The sequence below is a fragment of the Jaculus jaculus genome, chromosome 3, assembly GCF_020740685.1.
Source record: "Jaculus jaculus isolate mJacJac1 chromosome 3, mJacJac1.mat.Y.cur, whole genome shotgun sequence".
In the NCBI taxonomy this organism is placed as follows: Eukaryota; Metazoa; Chordata; class Mammalia; order Rodentia; family Dipodidae; genus Jaculus; species Jaculus jaculus.
In genome coordinates, this window is record NC_059104.1 from 95,167,933 (window position 1) to 95,190,847 (window position 22,915).

A 22,915-nucleotide genomic window follows, 5' to 3' on the forward strand; every position below is an offset into this window, starting at 1 on the left:
ATAAACAAACAAACAAAATTTCAAAAATACTCCACTCTCCATCATATACCCTCCCCCTCTCAATCAAAATCCTTACTTTTTTTTTTTTTTTTTTTTTTTAAATTTTCAAGGTAGGGTCTCACTCTAGTCCAGGCTGACCTGGAATTCACTATGTAGTCTCAGGGTGGCCTCGAGTTCTCGGCGATCCTCCTACCTCTGCCTCTCAAGTACTGGGATTAAAGGCATACACCACCACACCCGGCTCAGAATCCTAACTTTTAATTATGTAATTATTTCAACATAAATTCCCGAATTCCTCGGTGCCTTTAGTCTTTCTTCCTATGAAGATCCAATCTTTTTCTTTTTTTTTTTTTGGACAGAGTTTTATGTAGCCCAGGCTGGCCTCTAATTCTTTATATAGCAGATACCTACCTTGAACTTCTGGACCTCCCACCTCTACCTCCTGGAATATAAATGTGTGTCACCATGCTCAGCAAACAATCTTACCACTTTTATTTTCCTTTAAAAAATAATTTATTTATTTGAGAGAGAGAACGGGCACACCAGGGCCTCCAGCCACTGCAAACCAACTCCAGATGCATGCACACCCCTTGTACATCTGGCTTACATGGGTCCTGAGGAATCTAATCTGGGTCCTCTGGCTTTGCAGGCAAATATCTTATTGCTAAGCCACCTCTCTAGCCCTAAAAAATATTTTTTATTTATTTGCAAGCAGAGAGAAGAGAGACAGACAGAATAGGTGTACCACGGCCTCCAGCTACTGCACAATTCTATGCACCTGGCTTTACATGGGTACTGAGGAACTGAACCCTGGCCATCAGGCTTTCAAAGCATGTGCCTTAACAACTAAGTCATCTCTCCGTCCCTAACTGCCTTTTAAGTAAGGCAAAAAGAAAACAATTACCACAATGCTAATAGGAGAAAATTTAAACTCAGTTTGAATTTTAAGACTTTCGGCTGGGAGTAGTGAGACACTCAGGAGGTACAGGTAGGAGGAATGCTGTGAATTCGAGGACAGCCTGAGGCTACATATTTAATTCCAGATCAGCCTGGGCTAGAGCAAGTTCCTACCTTAAAAAAAAAAAAAAAAATTAAAGACTTGCTACTGACCTGGATGTAATAACCTTGATTTATTTATGTATTTTTATTTTTTTGGTTTTTCGAGGTAGGGTCGGTCTCACACTAGCCCAAGCCGACCTGGAATTCACTATGTACTCTCACAGTGGCCTCAAACTCACGGTGATCCTCCTACCTCTGCCTCCTGAATGCTGGAATTAAAGGTTTATGCCAACACACACACACACACTTTTTTTTTGAGAGAGAGAGAATGGGCATGCTAGGGCCTCTAGCCTCTGAAAATGAGCTCCAGATGCATGTGCTACTTTTTTTTTTTCCAGGTAGGGTCTCTCTCTAGCATATGCTACTTTGTGTATCTGGCTTTATGTGGGTAGTGGATAAGCGAACCCAGGTCCTTAGAGTTTGCAGCCATCTCTCCAGCCCTAAATCACTTTCATAACTTCTTGATTAATTATTTGTAAGCAGAGTGACAAAGACAGAGAAAGAGGGAAGAAGGGAGGGAGAAGGGAGAAAATGGGCACATCAGGGCCTCTAGCCACTGCAAACGAACTCCAGATGCATGTGCCACTTTGTGCATCTGGCTTTACATGGGTACTGGGGAATTTAACTGGGGTCATTAGGCTTTGCAGACAAGTACCTAACTGCTGGGTCACCTCTCCTCCTTTTTTTCTTTTTTTTTTTTTTTGAGATAGGGTCTCACTCTAGCGCAGGCTGACCTGAAGTTCACTATGTAGCCTCAGGGTGGCCTTGAACTCACAGCAATCCTACCTCTGCCTCCTGAGTACTGGGATTATAAAGGAATGCACCACCACACCCGGATTCCTTCTTAATTTACCATATGTTACTGCCAACTAACTAATTCACCTTTTCTTTTTGTAAATTCCTATCCTCCCTTTCGGTTATTAAGGCAAGGCTTTGCTATGTACCTAACGGTGGCCTTGAACTCAAGATCCTCCTGTCACATTTTCCTGTGCTAGGATTATAGAATGCTGAGACTACAGGTGTGGGCCACCACGTCTGGCCCCTACCTTATCTTAGACTTTCTCCCTTTCTTTGGTTTTACATGTTTCAGTCTCTGCTTATATATTTCAGTCTGAAGTAACACCCAGTTTAAATGTCATTTCCTAGGAAGGCAGCTAAACATAATAAACCCTACCCCAGCATTTTCTCTGCAGATCGCTTATGTCATCTGAACCAAACTTGTCTACAGCTCTCTATGTTCACAAGGGCTCATCAATTTTTGATTTGTATTTATATTCCTACAGACATCTGGCATAATTTCTAATCATTATACCTTCAGAAAACATCTGATGCCTACTATATGCCCAGCAATGAAAACACAAAGATTCCAAGTTTTATAGCATTTACATTCTCATGACAGTATCAGGCAATAGAAAAGTTCTCTGAGGAATGAAACAGGATGAAGAAGATTTGGAGAAGATTCAGGATTGTTATTCAGTGAAGGTGATCTTTTTTTTCCCCCCTTTTTTTTTTTCAAGGTAGAGTCTCACTCTAGTCCAAGCTGACCTGGAATTCACTATGTAGTCTCAGGGTGGCCTCAAATTCATGGTGATCCTCCTACCTCTGCCTCCCAAGTGCTGGGATTAAAGGCTTGTGCCACCACGCCCAGCAAGTGAGGGTGATCTTTAAAGGACTCTTCAGTTTCCACTGAAAATCTACCAAGTATTTGATACTTTGTTGGATATGAAACAAAAAAATACATACCAAATAATACTAGAGAGAAAGCTTTTATAAACCTGTGAAGCAAGCCATAAAAAAGGAGAGCTATCGACCAGTACAATGCAGTGGCACCAGGTACCTAAGAGCAGCTCAAAGTGCTGATGAAAATGGTTACTGAAAATCAATTTACGACATTTTCCTACTTCAGGATGCATGCCCTCCTCACATCCTGTAGCGCAGAATCTAATTAGCAGGCTCTGTCCTAACATACAGCAGACAAAGGAAGTAAGTAAGGCTTATTTGAATGGATTAAAAAGGCAAGCAATTCTTTCCAAACTTCTTAAGGAGTTACTTCAATTCCTATGTGTTCTATTAATCTGTCAGGAAGATTCACAAAGGAAGCTGGCCTGGTGAGGCATGACTTTATTTTAGGTAGGACTGCCACGAGTTTGAGGCTAGTCTGGGCGACAGAGTGAATTTCAGGTCAGCTTGAGTGAGCTTAGAGTGAGACTTTGTGGGGGGTGGGGGTCCATAAAAAAATAAAGCTGTACACATTTTTTCAAAATGTTCTGAAGACAGAACTTTTCATCCCTGAGTTCTAAAAACAGCAAGTAATATAGTTTTCTTAAAAACAGCAAGTAGTATCGTTTTACCTATAACACAGTAATTGGATGAAAATCATACTGTACTCTTCTTTTTTTTCCCCCAAGGTAGGGTCTCACTCTAGCCTAGGCTGACCTGGAATTCACTATGTAGTCTCAGGGTGGCCTCATGGCAATCCTACCTCTGCCTCCCAAGTGCTGGATTAAAGGCGTACACCACCATGTCTGGCTTTTGTTTTGTTTTTCAAGGTAGGGTCTCACTCTTAACTCCAGCCCCCTACATTTATTTAAGTAACTTCAAATCTAACTTTATAGATTCCTATCTTCCTCTTCCTGTCCCTTCTCACTACTTCCTCCTAATTTCTTAACTGCTGATACTACATGCAGTATCTTTTTTTTAATTCTTTTTTTTTTTTCAGTGCTAGGGAGATGGCTCAGCAGTTCAAGGTAATTTGCTTGCAAAGCCTGCTGACCCAGGTTCAATTATTCATTAACCACATAAAGCTGATGCGTCAAGTGTCACATACACTTGCAGTTTGCTTGCAGTGGCAAGAGGCTCTCCCACCTTCATCCCTCCCACCTGCAAGTTAAATATACTTAAGTTTGTTGTTTTTTTTTTTTTTTTTAGTACTAAGGTTTAAATCCTGGGGCCTTATGCCCACAGGGTCAGTTCTCTACCACTACTACCATTACTAACCCTGGCTGGCCTGATACTTGATAGATAGCCTAGGGTGGCCATGAATTCACAGCAATACTCCTGCCTAGTCTCCAAAATGACAGGGCTACAGGCATACACAACCATGCCTGACCAGTTTTTTTGATCTTTTTAAAAGGTTAAGATTAAGCTGGGCATGATGGTGCACGCCTTTAATCCCAGCACTCGGGAGGCAGAGGTAGGAGGATCACCGTGAGTTCGAGGTCACCCTGAGACTACATAGTGAATTCCAGGTCAGCCTGGGCTAGAATGAGACCCCACCTCAGGAAAGAAAGGAAGGAAGGAAAGAAAGGAGGAAGGGGGGGAAACAGGGTTGGACAGATGGCTCAGTGGTTAAAAGCACTTGCTTGAGAAGCCTCATGGGCAGAGTTCACTTCCCCAGGAACCATATTAAGCCAGATGTAGACATGTGTCTGGAGACGGTCAGCGATGACAAAAGGCCCTAGCATGCCCATTCTTATCAACATTCATTCATTCACTGTTACCTAAGGTAATACCACTGGTATTATTATTTTTAGTGCCACTAGAAAACACAGAAAATCATGAATACATAGCAACTGCTAAATCTTGACATTAATCCAAAGGACTATGGCTATCTCCTAGAGTTGAAGAATCTTCTCTATATTTCAATGTAACTTTGTTTTGTTTTCTCAAAATAACTTTTTTTGTTGTTGCTTTTTTTGAAGTAGGGTCTCACTTCTGGCCCAGGCTGACCTGGAATTCACTATGGAGTCTCAGGGTGGCCTCGAACTCACAGCAATCCACCTATACCTCTGCCTCCACGTTCTGGGAGTAAAGGAGTGCGCCACCACGCCCGGCTTTCAAAATAACTTTTTTTAAAAATTGTATTTATTTATTTACTTGAGAGGGACAGACACAGAGAGAAAGACCGATAGAGGGAGAGAGAGAGACTGGGTGCGCCAGGGCTTCCAGCCTCTGCAAACGAACTCCAGACGCGTGTGCCCCCTTGTGCATCTGGCTAACGTGGGACCTGGGGAACCGAGCCTCGAGCCGGAGTCCTTAGGCTTCACAGGCAAGCGCTTAACTGCTAAGCCATCTCTCCAGCCCTCAAAATAACTTTTGAATTGACTTAGCCCAAGATCTATAAGACAACTATAGTAAATTCACATATACTAGAGGACTTGCCTAAACTTAAAGCATATTAACCCAGAGTACTGATTACTATTGTTATATACCAGTTCCTAAAGTTTATATACATAGGGAATTCCAGGTCAGCCTGAGCTAGACTAAGACCCTAACCCAAAAAAAAAAAAAAAAAAAAAAAATTGAGGAATAGTGGCAAACCCCTTTAATCCCAGCACTCAGGAGGATCACTGTGAGTTCGAGGCCAGCCTGAACTACAGAGTGAGTTCCAGGTCAGTGAAACTCCACCTTGGAAAAAAAAATAGCCGGGCGTAGTTGGTGCACTCCTTTAATCCCAGTACTCAGGGAAGCAGATGTAGGAGGATTACCGTAAATTCAAGACCACCCTGAGACTATATAGTGAATTCTAAATCAGCCTAAGCTACAGTGAAACCCTACCTTGAAAAACAAAACAACAAAAAGAAAAGAAAAAAATAATCATTTTATTATGTCAATAGATTTTGTTTCCATTTCAGTGTAGTTATCATCTTAGTACAAGCTGCCATCATGTCATATAGATTCCTGAGTGTGATGAACTGGTCTTATGCTTTCCAGGTTGCTTGGCAATACTTAAGTATGAATCCCTCTGGCAGGAGAAGCTCTTCCTCAACAGCCTCCCAAGGACCCCTCACTACATACCAGATAGCTGATTCTAAGTAACTCCAGCAAACAACCAGCCCTTGAATCCACACATTTACCTCTTTGATCAACCTTGAACCTGAACCCCCTGAAAATGAAAAAGACAGGGTGAGGCCAGAAAAGTATAGTCGTTTTCCTGGTGCCCAGTGCACCACTAAGCTATAACCTTAGCATAAAAATAACACAACTGCCAGGCATCGGGTAGGAGGATCACCATGAGTTTGAGGCCACCCTGAGACTACATAGTGAATTCCAGGTCAGCCTGAGCTAGAATGAGACCCTACCTCGAAAAAAAAAAAACAGAAACAAAAAACAATAATAATAATAACAATAATAATACAACTATCCTATTAGAACAACTTTTTGTTTTTGTTAGTTTTTTTTTTTTTTTTTTTTTTTTGGAGGGGGGTTCCATGTAGGGTCTCACTTTAGTCCAGGCTGATCTAGAATTCACTCTGTAGTCCCAGGCTGGCTCATGGAGATCCTCCTACCTCAGTCTCTTGAGTGCTGAGATTAAAGGCATGAGCCACTAGTTCCTTCAGATAGGATCAGGGTGGCTTTGAACTTGCTATGTAGCTATGGTGACCTTGAACTCCTGATCTTCCACCTCTTAAATACTGGAATTATGGGCATTTAACCCCATGCCTGGCTAAAGAGCACTTGACAATAATTGTATGTATTTATGTGGTGTTCGGTTAAACTATGATCAATGTTCAGATGAAAAATCTGAGCTGAAAATGTAGCTCAGTGGTAAAGGCCCTGGGTTCAATCCCCAGTATCCCACCCCCCATACCCATATACACACAAAAGCCAGCAAAGAGGAAAAATGGTTTAACTCCAAATGAGGTATCTGAATTAAAAGGAAGTACCTTGTCTAAGGTCATACAGACAGTAGTAAATGGTAGGAAAAAGTCAACTCTGGGCTTCTAGCTTCAAATCTGTACAGGAGATCTTACTCTATAGCGCTGTCGTCTCACTGTTCAACAGCGTGCGTTTTTTTGACAGTTAGGGCCTGCCAGGAAGATAATGTACAAAACCTTGATTTAGTGATTAAAATAGAAAACAGGTAATATTTAGCCTTATCTAGACAAAGTGTTCATGAATATAAGAACTTGGGCTACTATTAATACAAGCAACAATGGAAGGGGTCTCTTTCCTAAGCAGCTGAAGAATAGAAATCACTATCATCTGGTCAAGAAAATCAAATATTTAACTATTTTAAATGGAAGTAATCAGAGAAAATGTCACTAAGACTAAGAGTGACACAAATTAAGAAATATCAAATCCAAATACTTCAACTTAAATTTCCACCACCAGATACATTTTGTTAGACGTTAAACTGGATGAATGTTCTGCATGTAAAAGGAGTAGGAGGAAGCTTTTAAAGAAAGGAAAAATTTTCTGGTAACCATCTATGGCTTCTGAGTGTTCCATTGCCCAAAAAAGTAGGTTTCCATATGACTTATTTATATCCTCTTAGGTGTTTTTGTTTTTTTTTTTTAAGGTAGGATCTCACTCTAACCCAAGCTGACCTGGAATTCACTATGTAATCTCAGGGTGGCCTCGAACACATGGAAATCCTCCTACCTCTGCCTTCCAAGTGCTAGGACTAAAGGTGTGAGCCACCACACCCAGCTCCTCTTAGATTTTAATAAAGAAAAAAGAAACGCTAATGAAAGCTTTTGCTTACATCCCTTTAACAAGTTTAATACAACGGACTTGAGTTTTGTGAAGAAATTTCAAGTTCAATATATAACAAATAAAAGTAAAATGGTTATTTTCAGTATTAATGACCATCCATGCCTCAAGCAGGCTCATACTGCCAGGTATCTCTACCAGGGCCCCTGCTGGCTTATAGATTTAACAGTCTGGCAAGAAGGACTTTTCTGTGGCCAGCCTTTGAATTTGTCCTTTACCATGTTCTCATTTAAGTGCAATTGAAGACCTCACAAACATTATGATTTTAGACCAATTCTTAAGTTGGCACTATTAGAGCAAAGTGATTAGAATAGGCTTTTCCACCTTCTATTTGACATTCGCTGTTTTCTTCACAATGCCTAGGGGTTTTGTAAAACTGTCACTGGATCTTTGAGGAAGGTTAGGGTTAGTATTTTCATATTCTCTCTCTTCAGTTACATAACCAAGCCCATGTTCCAACTGGCAAGTATTGTGAGTGGAATTTCTATGTGAACACATACTCCTATGGTAAATCACAGTACTAAGCATGTTTGTGTTCAAAATATATGCCTATTAGAACATATCTTCAGAACTGGAGAAATGACTTAGCAGTTAAAGCCACTTGTTTGCAAAGCCTGACAGCCTGGGTTCAATTCACCGGTACCCATATAGGGCCAGATGCACACAATGGCACGTGTCTAGAGTCTATTTGCAGTAGAAGGAGACCTTGACATGCCCACACTTTCTCTTTCTCAAATAAATTAATTAAACAAACCTACAAAAACATATCTTCAGTTTATGAAGTTCAACATTTGATATGAGCTGGGTGTGGTGGTGCACACTTTAATAATACAGCAGAAGTAGAAGAATTCTTGTGAATTCTAGGCTAGCCTGAGGTAGAATAAGACCTTACCTTGAAAAACAAACAAACATACATCTGATATAATACCTCAAGTGCTATCTTTAAGGTTCACTCTATAATAGGGAATCAAACAGAATCAATCTCTGACATTCAAAGGAAAAAGAACTGGTAATAAACATATAAAAGCTCTGGGCCAGAGTGAGGTCAGGGGAAGAGACTGAGTAAAGGAAAAGTGCAGGGAGGGCTAATGAAAATCTAAGAGGATATAAAAAATAAAATAAAATAAAGAAAATCTAAGAGGATATAAATAAATCATATGAAATCCTACTTTTTTGGACAATGGAACACTCAGGAGCCATAGATTGTTGTTAGAAAATTTTCAGTGCCAGGGATGGGATACCTTCCAGTGAGTTGTTGACCAGGGAGGTCCCTGATGCCCCCAAAACATTACAGGCCATTGCTGAAGCCCTTGGTTTCCTACCAGGAATAGATGGTAAGACACTATTGCTGAAGACTGCACATACTTGGGCTGCAAGGCCACTGAGAAATCCTGCTGGAACTGAGCTGATAACCTCCTCCATGTAGACCAGCTGACAGAAAGCTGGAAGAAGCCATTCTGCATGCAGTTCAATGGGAGAAAGAGAAATCACCAGGGAAGATACTCAACAGTTGGACACTGCAAGTCTTATAATTGGCCAGCCAGGCCAAATGAACCAACAGGTGCAACAGTGGCACACCTGTTATGGTGGAAACCAACTGCCCTCTAACTGGACTTGAGGCCCACTCCATGGGAGGGACTACATCCCTGGTACTGGAAACTTAAAACAGGGGTAGTCATGAGCCCTACGGGTGTATTTGTCTGCTGCTGTCTGGCTAAATATATATGCTATGCTTATCAAACTGCCCAATAAGCATTTCTCTTAATGTTCATACCCATATATTAATGCTACTCTCACTCTTGGTAGAGAACTTTCTCTTCAGATGGCAGTGACTTTGGAATGACTCAGAAGGCATTATGGTGCTGGGAAGAAGTGACAGGAGTGCTCAGCACTGCAATATCTCTATCACCCCTTCCAAGGCTCAGGGTCTAAGGCAGAAGAGGTGGTGGAAAGAATGTAAGAGCCAAAGGAAGGGTAGGAGTCCTTACAATGTGCCCCCCAAGCCACAAAATGGTCTGCATATCCATGACCTCACGGTGCCTGACACCACCTACACAAGACCATCACAAGAGGAGGAAAAGATCATGACATTAAAGTAAAAGAGACTAATTGAGAGGGGGATGGGATATGATGGAGAATGGAGTTTCAAAGGGGAAGATGGGTGGAGGGCGGGCATTATCATGGGATATTTTTTACAATCATGGACATTGTAATAAAAATAAATAAATAATTTAAAAAAAAAAAAAGAAAAGCTCTGGGCCAGGCGTGGTGACACATGCCTTTATCCCAGCATTTGGGAAGCAGAGGTAGGAGGAAGATTGCTTTGAGTTTGAGGCCAGCCTGAGACTACACAGTAAATTCCAGGTCAGCCTGGGAGGGTTAGATCCTCCCTCAAACAGAACATGGGGCTGGGTGGCTTAGCAGTTAAGCACTTGCCAGGGAAGCTGTAGGACCCTGGATCACGGCTAGATTTCCCAGAACCCACATTAGCCAGATGCACAAATTCATTTGCAGTTGCTGGAGGTCCTGCTATTACCATTCTCTTTCTCTCTGCCTCTCTCTCTCAAATAAATAAACAAACAAATTTTAAAAAATCTTGTTCATGACCTCAAGACTTTGCTGACTAAAAACAAAAACAAGCAAACAAAAACTCCAACAAAAAGCGGGGCATGGTGGCACACGCCTTTAATTCCAGCACTCAATAGGCAGATGTAGGAGGACCCCTGTGAGTTCAAGACCACCCTCAGACTATACTGCAAATTCCAGGTGAGCCTGAGCTAGTGTGAAACCCTACCTTGAAAAAGAAAACAAAAATAAACCTCTAATACTTAACAGCTATGCAAATTTGGGTAACTTAATATGTAACCATGGCTCTACTTCCACCCTGTGAAAAGTATTATTGTTACATATATACCATGCTCCTTTCCCTAACAATGAATTTACAGTGCTATACAGAAAGTGTTTAGCAAGGTAAAAGATAATTAAGTTTTACCCAGGACTTCTGCTTTTATAGGAAAATGTGGGAACTAGGTTTGCCCTCCCACCCAGCTTGAAAGAATTAGAAAACTGGACAAAATATATAAAACAATGAGTTTTAGACACAGAAGATCAGAAACAGAGTACAGAAACAGACTACTGTAGGGGGACAAACGAGGCAAGCCTGTGACTGCTCTAACTTACTGCCCAGAGAGCTTCCAGGACTGGGCACTTGGAGGGGAGCCCAGGCAACCTGACAGCCTCTCTAGATACAGGAAACAGAACTGCAGGTTTAGGGAAACCAAGGAGATGGCGTTTGCAGTGCAGAATACCAGAGAGGAAAAAGCTCTATAGTGTTGGCTAAGGAGCACTACAGAGGGGCCTTCTCAGCCTTCAGCAGAGCAATGACTGGGAAAAGATCCACCTGAAAAGAATATACCAAGCACCAGTTCTCACACAGGGAAAGGAGAAGAAAATCTTATAATTCAGTGAGCATCAGGGAAAGCTTGTCCTAGATTAAAGGCTGTTCAATCCTGCTTAAACAAGGTTTAAAAGAATTACAGTGCTCTAAGTAACATAGCTCTGGCCCAGAGCACAGCTCACAAACATGTGTAAGACTATACAACAGCATCCAGTCACCAGCAAGGCAAAATTAACACTATCTGGCAAATAAAAATTAGCCATTCATGGTGGTGCACACCTTTAATTCCAGCACTTGGTAGGCTGTGAGTTCGAGGCCAGTCAGACTACATAGTGAGAACCTACCTCAAAAAAAAAAAAAAAAAAAAAAAAACCCACAGAAATAGGGCTGGAGAGATGGCTTAGCCATTAAGACACTTGTCTATGAAGCCTAAGGACCTAGGTTCGATTCCTCAGAATCCATATAAGTCAGATGCACAGGGTAGCCATGCGTCTGGAGTTTGTTTGCAGTGGCTAGAAGCCCTGGCGTGCCCATCCTCTCTCTAATAACTAATAAATAAACATATATATTTAGGAAGGCGGCTCGGAGCCCCCAAGGGGCTTGTTTGTGTTTTGTTTCTTTTTTTTTTCTTTTTGCTTTTGTTTGAATAAACCCTACAGATTTGAGTAGAAACAGAAAAAAAATTTTAATTAAAAAAATTACCAAATACAAAAAAATAGGAAAATATGACACAGTGAGGATAAAAACAGATTGATAAAATTAAATCCATGAGTAACACATGATAGATAGAATTAGCAGCAAAGACACCAAAATAGTTTATCCTAACTACAGTTCTGTACAAAGGGTCAGGGGAAAACTTAGGAGATATTAAATACATGAAAAATATAAACAGATACAAATCCAGCCAGGTGTAGTGGCACACATTTTTAATCCCAGCACTGAAGCTGAGGTAGGAGGATCACTGCGAATTGGAGGCCATCCTGGGACTACATAGTGAATTCCAAGTCTGCCTGGGCCAAAGACCCTACCTCGGGGGTGGGCGGCGGGGGGGGGGGGGGCAGAAGGCAGCAATAACTAACAGAGTAATAGGAGCCATCCAAAATAAAACATTGGGGAAAAATAAATACAGTATTACTGGACAATATAAAGCAGCCAAATACACATGTGACTAGTTACCTGCAGAAAAGACAGGAGGGACAGAAAAACCTAGTAAGAAATAATATAAGCCAGATGCACAAAGTGTGCATGCGTCTGGAGTTCATTTGCAGCAGCTGGGGTACCCATTCTCTCTGTGTCTCTCACTCTTTCAAATGAATAAATTAGAATTATTTATAAAAACATTGTCCAAGCAGGGCAAGGTGGTGCATGTCTGTAATCCCAGCACTTGGGAGGCCCAGGTAGCAGGATTCAAGACCACCCTGAGACTACATAGTGAATTCTATGTCAGCCTGGGTTAGAGTGAGACTCTATCTCCAAAAAAAAAAAAAAATTTCCAAACATAAAAACTAAACTTCTCACCAGCAAAACAAGCAGCTACCTACAGGACCTGAACACTTACTAAAATCCCTGTCCCAGCCTTACAGCCTCCCTGTCTGAAATATACAATATTCAACCATAAAAGACAAAAAAAAAAGAGCCTGCCTTGTTCTAGAAACACACAGTATCTAAAGTTCATGAAAAGATCACCCTTTAAGAGATTAGAAAGGACTGGCCTCAAATAACAGCAGCAGCATAGTCACTTTCTTCTCCTTTGTGTTCCTTTGTCAATTCTTTATAATGTGAATGATACATTTTTAAAATGTCTACCAGGCACTGTGATGCACACCTGTAATACCAGTACTTGGGAGGCTGAGGCACATGAATCTCCAATTTGGCATTAACCTGGGCTATACAGTGAGACCCAGTCTCAAAACACAAAAGGGTTTGAACAGAGGTACCCTACACCTGGGTGGGTAATGCTGCTTCCAGATAACAGAAGTTACTAAACAAAAATCCCAGTGCCAGGTATAGAAAAACCCCCTATAAGTTATTGTTAAGAAGGCCCCAGAGTTCCCCAAAACAATACAGGGCATTATCAATGTTCTTGGCTGCCCATCAGAACTAGATGGTAAGACCATACTGCTGAAGATACCAGTTTGGTTGCAGGACACAGAGATAGCAAACTAGAACCTAGCTGGAAGCTACCTCTGCTGTCTAGCTTTTATAGTTCCAGAAGATGCTATACAGACTGCTGGGGGAGAAAACTTACCAACAATTTTACACAGCTGCAGACCCTGAGTGCTCCAATACTGACCTGCCAGGCATGGTGTATTAACTAGTGCAATAGTGGCATGATTGTTATAGGGTTAACCAATGACTTCCTGATTAAATTTGAGCAGAGGAGGGAATACATACCTGGTACTGTTGTATATAATAACCTTATTAAAAAAAAAAAAAAAAGCACATGGCTGGGGAGGTCATAGGCCCAAAGGGGGAACTTACTACTATTGTTTTGCTAAATGGACATGTCAAACTGCTTCTAAATACTGCTTTTTTCTGTAGTGGGCAACAAGGACTTACAAGTGGTCAAGTGCTAAGAAGTGACTGCTGAGTGTTCAGCTCTAAATGGGACAACTGTATCACCCCTCCAAGGCTCAGGGAACACTGTAACAGAATGAGTGGACAGAATGTAAGAAATGGGATGTGGGAAGAATGTTGGGATGTGCTCTTCCGGACATGGCAAGGCTGCTGCACTCATGAACTCATTAACATGCAGCTGTGGTTACCTGCCCAAGATTGGGCATGTCAACATTCCATCATGGATGGGAAAAAGATTCATGAAGCCTCAACTGTCTCCAAGAAGCTACTGTCAGTTAATGGTTGCTGGAGGAGGATGAAATTCTCTGTGGTGGTGTAGCCATGGGTAAATTGCCAGTACTCCAGCAAATGAAGCCCATCTATGCTCAGGGAAGCAACCTAGTAAAATCCAGTGGGTCAACAAAAGCCAAACAGCAGCAGCAAAGGACAAGAAGGGAAGGAAGCAGGAAGACTTTCTGGGAAGAAGTAGGTGTTCAGTGGGGGAGTATTAAGAGAACAATAGGGGATGAATGTACTCAAAAGCATTATGCATGTATGAAATTGTCAAAGAACAAATAAAAATATTCTTATTTTACAAATTTACAATAGGGACTGGGAAGATGGTCCAATGGTTAAAGGCACTTGTCTGCAAAGCCTGCTGGCCTGGGTTCAATACCCCACTACCCACATAAAGCCAGGCAACACAAAAAGTAGTGTGTGGTCTGGCATTTGTTTGCAATGGCAAGAGACCCTGATGCAACTGCACGCACACACACATACACAAAGGCCAGGCATGGTAGCGCACACCTTTAATCCCAGCACTTGGGAGGCAGAAGTAGGACTGCCATGAGTTCGAGGCCACCCTGATACTACATAGTCAATTCTAGGTCAGCCTGAGTCAGAGTGAGACCCTACCTCAAAAAGCAAAATAAATAAATAGGCTGGGTATGGCAGCATAGGCCTTTGATCCCAGCACTTGGAAGGCAGAGGTAGGAGGGTCATTGAGAGTTCGAAGCCACCCTGAGACTACATAGTGAATTCCAGGTCAGTCTGGGCTAGAATGAGACCGTACTTCCAAAAAAAAAAAAAAAAAGTAATATGTAAATAAATAGGCTAGAGAGATGGTTCGGCAGTTAAGGCACTTGCCTACAAAGACTAAGGACCTGGATTCAATTTCCCAGTACCCACATAAAGCCAGATGCACAAGTGGCACATGCATCTGGAGATATGTGTAGTGGCTAGAGGTCCTGGCATGCCCATATTTTCTCTGTAATCTGCCTCTTTCCCTCTCTCATTCATAAATAAGTAAATAAATAGAAGATTTTAAGCTGGGCATGGTGGCACACACTTTTAGTCCCAGCTCTCAGGAGGCTGAGGTAGGAGATCTCAATGAGTTCGAGACCAGCCTGGGGCTACAAAGTGAATTCCAGATCAGCCTGGGCTAGAGTGAGATCCTGCCTCAAAACACATTTTTTTTAATTACAATAATTCCCAATAACACACAGGTCTCAAAGCCCTTTCACAGTACCAATAATAAAAGTACTTCTGTATCACATGACCTGCCTTTACCACAGTGGTAACATCTGTCTTCATAGCACCCAGGAAATGGTGGGTAAGACTGCTAGTTTCAAAAGCCTGAGTCAAAACAGAAGTGCCAAACCATACATACAGTCAGACACTGTATTTGTCACTGTGACTTGCAGTAAAAACAAAATATTTTCACTCAAGAATGATCTTAAGAGGGGCTAGGGATGTAGCTCACATGAGAGTGTTTGCCTAATATGCACAAAACCCTGGATTTGCTTTCCAGTTCCACAAAGAAACAGTGTGGTGGTGCATGCCTATAATTCTAGCACCTAGGAGGTGGAGGCAGGAGGATCCGGAGGCTAACTTCATCCTCTATACATAGCAGTTCCAGCCCAGCCTGGACTATATAAGATCTTGTCTCTAGATAGACAGCCAGCCAGCCCCCACCCCACCTGAATGAGGCAAATTACTGTAATCAGAATCAAAGCAGAGGGTACTTCCTAGCATTCTGTGGGACAAAATGAGAACAGAAAGCACCTCTGTTTCAACGACTGCTGAGGAAAAGCACTTACACAGTGTTAACATTAGTGCAAGCTTTTTCATAAGGCATCTTTAAAACCATTTTAAAATCGTTATTTACTTATTGAGGGCTGGAGAGATGGCTTAGCAGTTAGGGCACTTGCCTTCAAAGCTTAAGGACACAGGTTTAACCCCCCAAAACCCAGGTAAGCCAGATTCACAACGGGGCGCATACATCTGAAGTTAGTTTGCAGTGGCTAGAGGCCCTGGCATGCCCATTCTCTCTCTCTAGCACTCTCATAATAAAAATATTTGTCGCCAGGTGTGGTGGCGCACCCGTTTAATCCTAGCACTCGGGAGGCAGAGGTAGGAGGATCTCCGTGAGTTCAAGGCCACCCTGAGACTACAGAGTTAATTCCAGGTCAGCCTGGACCAGAGTGAGACCCTACCTCAAAAAAAAAAAAAAAATTTGTCAGCAAAATGTACATATAGTTTGAATGTAATTAAAATGCTGTTTTAAAGAAATGAACTTTATTTTTCTACCTATTTTCTTGGTTTTTCGAGGTGGAGTCTTACTCTAGCCCAGGCTGACCTGGAATTCACTATATAACCTCAGGGTGGCCTCCAACTCAGGGTGATCCACCTACCTCTGCCTCCCAAGTGCTGGGATTAAAGGCATGCGCCACCATGCCCAGCAAACTTTTTTTTATTAAATGAATTTTTTTTTTTTTTTTTTTTTTTTTTTTGGTTTTCAAAGGTAGGGTCTCACTCTAGCTCAGACTGACGTGAAATTCACTATGTAGTCTCAGGGTAGCCTCGAACTCTTGGCAATCCTCCTACCTCTGCCTCAGAAGTGCTGGGATTAAAGGTGTGAGCCATCATGCCTGGTTTGTTCTTACTAAATGAAATTCTGTTAAAAATAAATAAGTATTGGGCTGGAGAGATGGCTTAGCGGTTAAGTGCTTGCCTGTGAAGCCTAAGGACCCCAGTTCGAGGCTCAATTCCCCAGGACCCACGTTAGCCAGCATGCATCTGGAATTCGTTTGCAGTGGCTGGAAGCCCTGGCGCGCCCATTCTCTCTCTCTCTCACTCTCTCTCTGCCTCTTTCACTCTCGATCTCTCTCATATAAATAAATAAACAAAAAAATTAAAATAAATAAACAAATAAATAATGGGGGCTGCAAAGCCAAAGGACCATGGTTGATTCCCCAGGACTCACATAAGCCATATGCACAAGAGGACGCATGTGTCTGAAGTTCATTTGCAGTGGCTGGAAGTCCTGGAGTGTCCATTCTCTCTCTCCCCCTCTCTGCTTCTTTCTCTCTCTCTCACTCAAATAAATAATCAAAATACAGTATTTACTTATTGTATGTGTGCATGTTTGTACTGAGGCATACAGGTCACAGTACATGTGTGGGGATAATCTGAGGTACGATTTCTTCCTCTGGATTCTTGCTCTGCTCTTGTTCTCTGCTGAAGGTTCCACAAGCCTCTGGGAAATTCTCCTGTCTCCATCTTCCATCTCACTAACAGTGTGCTGGGATTACAGAAGCCTACCAAAGCTTCCAGCTTTAAAAAAAAAAAAAAATTGTGTGTGTGTGTGGGGGGGGTGTCCCCAGTGTCTCTCCATTGCAATCAAATGCCTGTCCAGCTTTATAGCTTTATGTGGAAAGAAAGTAATGGGCATGCCAGAGCCTCTCTGCCACTGCAAACTCCAGATGCATGACCAACTTTGTGCATCTGGCTTTAAGCGGGTATTAGGAGGAATCAAACTCAGGCCATCAGGCTTTGCAAGCAAGCGCCTTCAGCCACTGAGCCATCTCTCCAGATTCTTTCCTTTCCTTAAAGATTCATTTCCTTCCTCCCTGGCCCCACTCCAATAAGGGCCCTCCTAAGTGGGATTGCAGGTATACACCATGTAGTTGTAGGTTATGAGTTCTGAGAGTAGCAGTCTGACATTGTGGAGAGGAATGTGACTTTTTTTTCTTTCTTTAAAAAAATATTTTTAAGCTGGGTGTGGTGGCACATGCCTTTAATCCCAGCACTGGGGAGGCAGAGGTAGGAGGATCACTTAACAGTTCAGGACCACCCTGAGACTACATAGTGAATTCCAAGTCAGCCTTGGCTACAGTGAGACCCTACCTCAAAACACAAAGCAAAAAAAAATTATTTCTGTGTGTGTGTAGGTGTGTTCATGCACCAGTGTCTCTTGCTGCCAGGTGCTTATGCCAATTGTGCATCTGGACTTTACATGGGTATTGGGGAATTGACCTCAGGCTACCAAAGTTGGCAAGCCAAGTGTCTTCAACTGATGAGCCATCTCCCCAGCTCCAGAACCACGTGGACTATAAATGACAAAAGCAGGCTTCAATGTCTGGCTCCTGATCCTGAAAGCTTTGTTTTTCACCATGATGTGTTGCCATAGGTTTTCATATATGATACAGCACATTATTTTTACTTGAAAGAAGGACTGTGGAGAGTTGGGGAGATGGCTCAGCACTTAAAGGAGCTTGATTGCAAAGCTCGCTGGCCTGGATTCACTTCCCCAGCACCTACATAAAACCTGATGCAAAATGTGACACAAGCATCTGGCATTTGTATGCAGTAGTAAGAGACCATGGCACAACCATATACAGACAGAGACCACACACACAAATTAATAAATAAATAATTTTAAATAAATAATTTTAAAAGAATGACTTACAGGACTAGAGAAATGACTTAGCAGTTAAGACATAAACCCGTGAAGCCTAAGGACCCAGGTTCAATTCCCCAGTACTCACATAAGCCAGAAGCACAAGATGGTGCATGCATCTGGAGTTCCTTTGCAGTGGCCCATTCCCTCTGTCTCACTCTCTCTTTCCTCTCTTCCTGCCCCTTCTCTCAAATAAATAAAATATATTTTTTAAAAAAGGGGAGGTGATCTATTGCTTTATGAAAAACAATTGGTAGTTTTGGATTTTATGCTTTTCCTTTTCTTTTTAAAAAATGTTTTATTTTTACTTATTTAACAGAGAAAGAGAGAGAGAATGGGCCCACCAAGGCCTCTAGCCACCACAAATGAACTCCAGATACATGTGCCCCCTTGTGTATCTGGCTAACGTGGGTCCTGGGGAATCGAACCTGGGTCCCTTGGCTTTGCAGGCAAACACCTTAACCGCTAATCCATCCCTCCAGCCCCCCCCCCCCGCTTTTTTTTTTGAGACAAGGAATCATTAGTAGGCCAGGCTAGCCTCAAACTCACAGTGAGTCTCTCCATGTCTCAGCCTTTTGGATGTGCACTACCACACCTGGCCAGAAGTAGTAATGTTTTGTTAATAATGAAATTTAAATTTTAAAAAATCCTCCTACCTCTGCCTCCTGAGTATTCTGGGATTAATGGCATGCACTACCACACCCAGCTTTTATCTTCTTTTGAAACGCTAGTTATGGATTTTCCATTTTAATAAGGCAAATAACACTGAAGTACTTTTTATACTCATTGGTATTTTTACACTTCTTTGTGAATTTAGCATGGTTTTTATTATCTTCTCTCTTTCCTGGCTTTAGAACTCTCCCTCTGGTTTTCTCCTCCCTGGTGGTGCTCCCATTAGTGTCTCCATTGCTGACTTGTCTTCCCTTATCTCAGATGACACAGTTCTCTAAACCCCAAACCCTAATCACATAGCCAATGGCTATTTGAGCTATCTACTTAGATGGCAAGTAAAAACAGTAAAAACATCTCAAGCTTGCTTGACTTGGTGTCACACACCTTTAATCCCAGCACTCCAAGAGGCAGAGGTTGGAGGATCACTGAGTTTTAGGCCAGTCTGGGACTACAGAATGAGTTCCAGGTCAGCCTGGGCTAGAGTAAGACCCTATGTGGAGGGGGAAAAAAAAGAGAAACAAACAAACAAAAAAACCCTCAAACTTAAACATACCTAAAATGGAACTCGTGCTTTTTCCCATATCTATATCCTAAATTCTGTCAAAAGAAAAGCTTTAAATTAGCACTTAATGAAACTAGAAATCATTGTAGATTCTTCCTGTCACCTTTTCCCATCCTTTTCCAATCCACTACTTCTTAGCTATTTTCTTTCAACACCCTCCTCCCCAGTTTACTTCCATCCTTGTTACTAACATAAATCTTTCATCCATTTTCCAGATACCAGCCAATACCACCACTAAAAAATACAAATCAGGGCATGTCCTTACCCTGTTTAAAATCTTTTCATTGGCTTCCCACTGCACTATATCCAGTTGCTCCAATTGAGAAACCTATCCAATCCATTAGCAAGTCCTAGTATGCTTTAAAACACATCAAGTTCTGCCCAGTTCTTTCCAACTCTACCACCAAGTTAGTCCAAGCCCTCACCAACTCTCTCTCTCTTAGACTGAAAAGACATAGCCAGTATGTTCCTACCCCCTTCCAAAATGCAAGAAAAGTATTCATAATCTAATTGGGAATCTTCCCATCAAGTTCAAATTCCTTCATACAAGGACCTAAGCTGCCATTACCTACCAATAGCATTTGACACACTTACTGAAATCTATTTTTAGGAAACTAATAAAGAACTATAGGAACATAAACACTTCTGTTCACTTTTTGAAATACTTCTATTCCACTGAGAAAAAATTTCAAAGTTGGAATAAAAGCTAGGCTTTGGAAGCTAATGGATGAGAAAAGAGAACTCCCTATATTACTCACTAGGGAAGTTCATTTTAAAACCTCCAGCTACTGTTTCAGTATAAGATGGTTACCATTAAAAAGTTCTAAGTTGCCAGCTGTGGTGGTGCACACCTTTAATCCTAGCACTTTGGAGGCAGAGGTAGGAGGATCGCCATGAGTTCAAGGCCACCCTGTGACCACATAATGAATTCCAGGTCAACATGGCCTACAGTGAGACCCTACCTCAGAAAAAAATAAAAAGGTAATAAGTGCTGATGGGAACTAGAATTTCAAACACTGTTAGGAGACTATAAAAATGCTGAGGTCAGTGGATATGGTGGTGTGCACCTTTAATACCATCACTCAGGAGGCAGAGGTAGGAGGATCACTGAGTTTGAGGCCAGCATGAGACTACATAGTGAATTCCAGGTCAGCCTGGGCTACAGTGAGACTTCCTTGAAAAAAAAAAATGCTGAGGCCACTGTGGAAACAATTTGGAGGCTCCTCAAGATGTTAAGCACAGAATTACCATATGACTCAGCAATTCCACTCCTAAGTACACACCCAGAGAAGTGAAAACAGCCATGAAAATTTTGTACACAAATGTTCACAGCACACTATTCATAACATCTAAGAAGTGCAAACAACTCCAATGTCCACAAACAAAATGTGGTACCAATGCCGAAAAACTAAGGAGGGGCAGGAGAGATGGCTTAGTGATTAAGTGGTTAACTGTGAAACCTAAGGACCCTTTTAAGACTCGATTCCCCAGGACCCACGTAAGCCAGATGCACAAGGTGGTGTATGCATCTGGAGTTGGCAGTAGCTGGAGGCACTTATGCTTGTTCTCGTACCCACCCCCAAAAATTAAATAAATGATTAAAAAAATAAGAAGGAATGATACAGAGCTAGAGAGATGGCTCAACAGTTAAATATGCTTCCTGAGCCACCATGAGGACCTGAAGGGGCCTGATGCCACCTGAGTTCAAATCTCCAGAAACTATATAAACATCTGGGCATGGCAACTCACACCTGTATTCCTAATCCCACAGGGTAGTACAGCAATGAGAGTCCAAAGCTGGGCAAGCTCCAGAAACAGTTAAAAGAAAGACTCTGACTCAAAAACAGACCAGGAAGAAGAGCAACCAAGTGATGCCCAAAGTTCTACTCAGAATCACAGGCAAGCATATATATATACATAACAAGGGCACAAACAAGTGCACACACCTCACTACATTACACACTTTCCATACACTATGTTACACATGCATACACACATACTCTAAAAAATATTAAAATAAATAAATAAAGGAAATAGAGGGTTGAAGAGATTGCTCAGTGGCTAAATGCACTTACTTATAAAGCTTGAAGGGCTGGGCGTGGTGGCGCACGCCTTTAATCCCAGCACTCAGGAGGCAGAGGTAGGAGGATCTCCATGAGTTTGAGGGCACTCTGAGACTACATAGTGAATTCCAGGTCAGCCTGGGCTACAGTGAGACCCTACCTCAAAAAAATAAATAAATAAATAAATAAAGCTTGAAGGCCCAGGTTCAATTCTCCAGTACCAGATGCACTGGTGCTTGTGTATGGCTTACTGAGTTAATAATGTTTAATACTTTCTTCATTCTGTTTTTTTTGTTTGTTTGTTTTTCCAAGGTAGGGTCTCACTCTAGCCTAGGCGGACCTGGAATTCACTCTGTAGTCTCAGGGTGGCCATGACCACAGTGATCCTCCTACCTGTGCCTCCAGAATGCTAGGATTAAAGGTATGGACCACCAAAAGCTATCAATCAGGCCAGGTGTGGTGATGCACACCTTTAATCCCAGCATTTGGGAGGCCAAGGTGGGAGGAGCACCATGAGTTTGAAACCACCCTGAGACTACAGAGTGAATTCTAGGTCAACTTGGGATAGAGCAAGACACTACCTCGAAAAACCAAAAATAGTTATCTAAACCACTGACTTATTTTTTCCCCTTTTATCCCATACTTACAATTTACCTAATATGCTTGCTATAGATTCTAAATCTAAGCTTAACTTTAACCTTCTTTCCTTCCAACTCTCATTTACTTACAATCATTCTGATTTTCAGGGTCTGAATGATCGACTGCCTGCATACTTTTTGTTTTTTTAGTAACAATTTCCATGATTGTAAACAATATGCCATGATAATGCCCTCCCTCCCCCAATTTTCCCCTTTGAAACTCCATTCTCCATCATATCCCCTCTCCCTCTCAGTCAGCCTCTTTCATTTTGATGTCATGATCTTTTCCCTCTATTATGATGGTCTTGTGTAGGTAGTGTCAGACATTGTGAGGTCATGGATACCCTGCCTGAACTTTTTTTTTTTTTAATTTTATTTATTTATTTATTTGAGAGTAACAGACACAGAGAGAAAGACAGATAGAGGGAGAGAGAGAATGGGCGCGCCAGGGCTTCCAGCCTCTGCAAACGAACTCCAGACGCATGCGCCCCCTTCTGCATCTGGCTAATGTGGGACCTGGAGAACCGAGCCTCGAACCGGGGTCCTTAGGCTTCACAGGCAAGCGCTTAACCGCTAAACCATCTCTCCAGCCCTGCCTGAACTTTTTTAATGACTATAAATTACTATTTTTTTCGGAGATAAATCTGACGTAAGGATGGTCCAATGCCCTCCAAGGCATTGTTTTTTTGTTTTTTGGTTTTTCTTGGTTCTTGGAGGTAGGGTCTCACTCTA

General features: G+C 41.9%; 1 protein-coding gene across 1 annotated transcript in view; it reads right to left on the reverse strand.

Moving 5' to 3' along the window:
• The window catches only part of Cbl (Cbl proto-oncogene), an 89,904-nt gene that overhangs the window by 46,737 nt on the left and 20,252 nt on the right, over nucleotides 1–22,915 (reverse strand). The window lies entirely within an intron of this gene.